This window comes from Schistocerca gregaria, unplaced genomic scaffold, assembly GCF_023897955.1.
Source record: "Schistocerca gregaria isolate iqSchGreg1 unplaced genomic scaffold, iqSchGreg1.2 ptg000458l, whole genome shotgun sequence".
Lineage (NCBI taxonomy): Eukaryota > Metazoa > Arthropoda > Insecta > Orthoptera > Acrididae > Schistocerca > Schistocerca gregaria.
In genome coordinates, this window is record NW_026061876.1 from 80,001 (window position 1) to 85,000 (window position 5,000).

The 5,000-nt window shown below is 53.2% G+C and overlaps 1 non-coding gene across 1 annotated transcript in view; it reads left to right on the forward strand.

Moving 5' to 3' along the window:
• Positions 1-3,550: 3,550 nt before the first annotated feature.
• Positions 3,551-5,000, forward strand: part of LOC126312928 (small subunit ribosomal RNA) — a 1,893-nt gene continuing 443 nt past the window's right edge. The window contains exon 1 of the ribosomal RNA XR_007554837.1: positions 3,551-5,000. This exon is cut by the window's right edge and continues 443 nt beyond it. This is a non-coding gene — a ribosomal RNA (small subunit ribosomal RNA).

Consider the following 5,000-nt stretch of genomic DNA (forward strand, 5'->3'; position numbering starts at 1 on the left):
TCGACCCAGTCACCCTATCTCACAGTCCACTCTGTGTGTAACAAAGCGAAAGCACCAAAGCACTATCGTTCAACAACATCCATTTTATCCTCGCTGCCACAGGACACTATCCAAACAACGACAAGAGGAACGTCACGTCCACTAATAAGACAGAATGTCTCACATCACCCGCAAACAACGCAGCTCAAATCAGCCAGCAACACCCACAGTGGTCCACCCAGTATCAACACAGGACGCAACGCCACGCCACAACACAAAAGGTACAAGTAATAAAATACCCTTTGGCCACACCCCTTATAAAGGCATCGAACCAACCCACCACCTGACACCAGCCAAACGTACATCCTGATATGACACATCTCTGGCAACCTAACCCACGTTGGCCCTTAACCTAACCCACGTTGGCCCTTAACCTAACCCACGTTGGCCCTTAACCTAACCCACGTTGGCCCTTAACCTAACCCACGTTGGCCCTTAACCTAACCCAAGTTGGCCCTTAACCTAACCCACGTTGGCCCTTAACCTAACCCACGTTGGCCCTTAACCTAACCCACGTTGGCCCTTAACCTAACCCACGTTGGCCCTTAACCTTACCCACGTTGGCCCCTAACCTTACCCACGTTGGCCCTTAACCTAACCCACGTTGGCCCTTAACCTAACCCACGTTGGCCCTTAACCTAACCCACGTTGGCCCTTAACCTAACCCACGTTGGCCCTTAACCTAACCCACGTTGGCCCTTAACCTAACCCACGTTGGCCCTTAACCTAACCCACGTTGGCCCTTAACCTAACCCACGTTGGCCCTTAACCTAACCCACGTTGGCCCCTAACCTAACCCACGTTGGCCCCTAACCTAACCCACGTTGGCCCCTAACCTAACCCACGTTGGCCCCTAACCTAACCCACGTTGGCCCCTAACCTAACCCACGTTGGCCCCTAACCTAACCCACGCTGCACCTTAACCTAAGTTACGCTGCACCTTAACCTAAGTTACGCTGCACCTTAACCTAAGTTACGCTGCACCTTAACCTAAGTTACGCTGCACCTTAACCTAAGTTACGCTGCACCTTAACCTAAGTTACGCTGCACCTTAACCTAAGTTACGCTGCACCTTAACCTAACTTACACTGCACCTTAACCTAACTTACACTGCACCTTAACCTAAGTTACACTGCACCTTAACCTAAGTTACACTGCACCTTAACCTAAGTTACACTGCACCTTAACCTAAGTTACACTGCACCTTAACCTAAGTTACACTGCACCTTAACCTAAGTTACACTGCACCTTAACCTAAGTTACACTGCACCTTAACCTAAGTTACACTGCACCTTAACCTAAGTTACACTGCACCTTAACCTAAGTTACACTGCACCTTAACCTAAGTTACACTGCACCTTAACCTAAGTTACACTGCACCTTAACCTAAGTTACACTGCACCTTAACCTAAGTTACACTGCACCTTAACCTAAGTTACACTGCACCTTAACCTAAGTTACACTGCACCTTAACCTAAGTTACACTGCACCTTAACCTAAGTTACACTGCACCTTAACCTAAGTTACACTGCACCTTAACCTAAGTTACACTGCACCTTAACCTAAGTTACACTGCACCTTAACCTAACTTACACTGCACCTTAACCTAACTTACACTGCACCTTAACCTAACTTACACTGCACCTTAACCTAACTTACACTGCACCTTAACTGTCACATGTAACGTCACAGGAATGTAGCTTTGCCTAACAGCAACCCTCTGAACATAGTTCACTGCTTGGATCCTCTGGTGTCATGTGTATTTCTTGATGCCATGGTGCGTACCCTCACATAAAGGTCTTTCGAGTGTTGCGTACTTTCTACACAGTCCCGCTAACCACTGGAAGGGTGTACCGCTACAGAACGAATATCGCCCTCCCCTCCTGCCCTTCCAAGCTGGTCGGTCAGGCGTTTGTTTGTGAAATGAGCCTTGCAGCTGTTCAGTTGCATTCGGTTGTCGATGCAGTCAGTGTACGTTGTGGTACGGCCTGTGTGGACTGTCCGCTGATGTACGCGTAACCCACACTGATCATCCGTCGTTACGTACTGAGTGACATAATGTGGCACATGCTTGACCGTACACCGGCTGCGCCCTACAATGGCGAATCATAAGGGCCATATGTTGTGCACGATGCTACTTGTCTCGTCTCCCCATTACAGCGAGATTGCACTGTTGTACGCCGTACAGAAATGTGGTAAGTAGGTACGGACGAAAGTATTGCATGTTGGCCCCCCCCCCCCCCTTCCTCCCTCTGCCGGGAATCAGCGTGAGCCGTCTGTTGATGTAGCGACGAGGGTTTTCCTATTTAATCGTATTGCCCCACACAACATGATAGCACGGTGGACCGCGTTCCACATCTGCGACATGCTACAGAGGCCGGTTGACAGTCGACCGCGCAAGGGACATTGCACACGTGCGCGGACCATCTTCCACGTGTTCTCTCGTGTACATGCCGCAGTGTGTATGTGGGCTGATGTAGCGTGTCGTGACACATAACATGCAGGCATGCCAGAATCGTAGATTTCGCAAATGTAGATTGACGTATACGTTTGCTGCCAAAGATCCGCAAATGAACTGGAAATCAGTTGTTGAGCGGTTGTTCGCGCTGCAGGTGCATCGGTGATAGCGACGATCGGTACATCTGTGAACCGGTTGTTTCGGCGGTACCCGCCATGCCCCCGAACCTGAGTTGGCCATGTGGGTATGAAGCGATACGAGGCTGTGGCTTGGCGGGACAGTCCCCGGCCGGTGAGGGGGGGCCGCCCGGCGTGCTGGCCGCGCGCTGCGTGAGCGCACGCACTACAGCCGGCTGGTGGGGGGCGCCCAGTGGCAGGAGCGCCGGCCGACGGGCCCGGCTGGCGTCCCAGCTATGCGCCGGCGCACCCTGCGCGCGGCGCCAGGCGGCCAAAGTGGGTTCTGCCGAGCCCGGTGCGAAGCGCGGTGGACATCTGCAGTGTGCTGGTCCGATTGCGGACTGTGTGCGTTGAGGATGCGCCGCCGCCCGGCACTCGGCGTCGCGACGCCGTCTGCTGCTCGGTCGCCCCCAGCGGTTCTCGCAGGTGGTTTGTATCGCAGCTCTGCGGACGTGTTGGCGCGTGCGCTGTGCTGGGAGAGTTCGCTTCTGCACCCAAGTGGGGCTTTGCCCTTCTGTGGCGCTGGCGTTGGAGCTGCCGGTCACCGTAGGTGGCGCGTGTTGTTTCCCGCCGGCAATGCCACGACAGCACGCTCCCGGGCCTCTGTCGGCAGCGGCAAGCTCAGTTGGGAGCACGGGTGTTCGCACTGAAAGCGTCTACTCGCCTATCTCCGGGCGATTGCGCCTCTCTCGAACCCGACCAAGTACTTAGGACGGCGCTGCGCGCCGCCGGGACCTGAGAGGGTTTCGAGGTGTATCGTGCAGGGGAGCTCAGCCTCCTCCTGTTTGCAGAATAATTGAGCGGACGCTTGCGTGTTCGCGCGGGCCCTCGGGACACACTCCCGGGCGGCCGGCTGCTCAGCTCTCGTTGACGCAGCTCCCTGGTTGATCCTGCCAGTAGTCATATGCTTGTCTCAAAGATTAAGCCATGCATGTCTCAGTACAAGCCGCATTAAGGTGAAACCGCGAATGGCTCATTAAATCAGTTATGGTTCCTTAGATCGTACCCACGTTACTTGGATAACTGTGGTAATTCTAGAGCTAATACATGCAAACAGAGTCCCGACCAGAGATGGAAGGGACGCTTTTATTAGATCAAAACCAATCGGATTGGCTCGTCTGGTCCGTTTGCCTTGGTGACTCTGAATAACTTTGGGCTGATCGCACGGTCCTCGTACCGGCGACGCATCTTTCAAATGTCTGCCTTATCAACTGTCGATGGTAGGTTCTGCGCCTACCATGGTTGTAACGGGTAACGGGGAATCAGGGTTCGATTCCGGAGAGGGAGCCTGAGAAACGGCTACCACATCCAAGGAAGGCAGCAGGCGCGCAAATTACCCACTCCCGGCACGGGGAGGTAGTGACGAAAAATAACGATACGGGACTCATCCGAGGCCCCGTAATCGGAATGAGTACACTTTAAATCCTTTAACGAGTATCTATTGGAGGGCAAGTCTGGTGCCAGCAGCCGCGGTAATTCCAGCTCCAATAGCGTATATTAAAGTTGTTGCGGTTAAAAAGCTCGTAGTTGGATTTGTGTCCCACGCTGTTGGTTCACCGCCCGTCGGTGTTTAACTGGCATGTATCGTGGGACGTCCTGCCGGTGGGGCGAGCCGAAGGCGTGCTTGCGCGTCCCGAGGCGGACCCCGTTGAAATCCTACCAGGGTGCTCTTAGTTGAGTGTCTCGGTGGGCCGGCACGTTTACTTTGAACAAATTAGAGTGCTTAAAGCAGGCAAGCCCGCCTGAATACTGTGTGCATGGAATAATGGAATAGGACCTCGGTTCTATTTTGTTGGTTTTCGGAACCCGAGGTAATGATTAGTAGGGACAGGCGGGGGCATTCGTATTGCGACGTTAGAGGTGAAATTCTTGGATCGTCGCAAGACGAACAGAAGCGAAAGCATTTGCCAAGTATGTTTTCATTAATCAAGAACGAAAGTTAGAGGTTCGAAGGCGATCAGATACCGCCCTAGTTCTAACCATAAACGATGCCAGCCAGCGATCCGCCGCAGTTCCTCCGATGACTCGGCGGGCAGCCTCCGGGAAACCAAAGCTTTTGGGTTCCGGGGGAAGTATGGTTGCAAAGCTGAAACTTAAAGGAATTGATGGAAGGGCACCACCAGGAGTGGAGCCTGCGGCTTAATTTGACTCAACACGGGAAACCTCACCAGGCCCGGACACCGGAAGGATTGACAGATTGATAGCTCTTTCTTGATTCGGTGGGTGGTGGTGCATGGCCGTTCTTAGTTGGTGGAGCGATTTGTCTGGTTAATTCCGATAACGAACGAGACTCTAGCCTGCTAACTAGTCGCGTGACATCCTTCGTG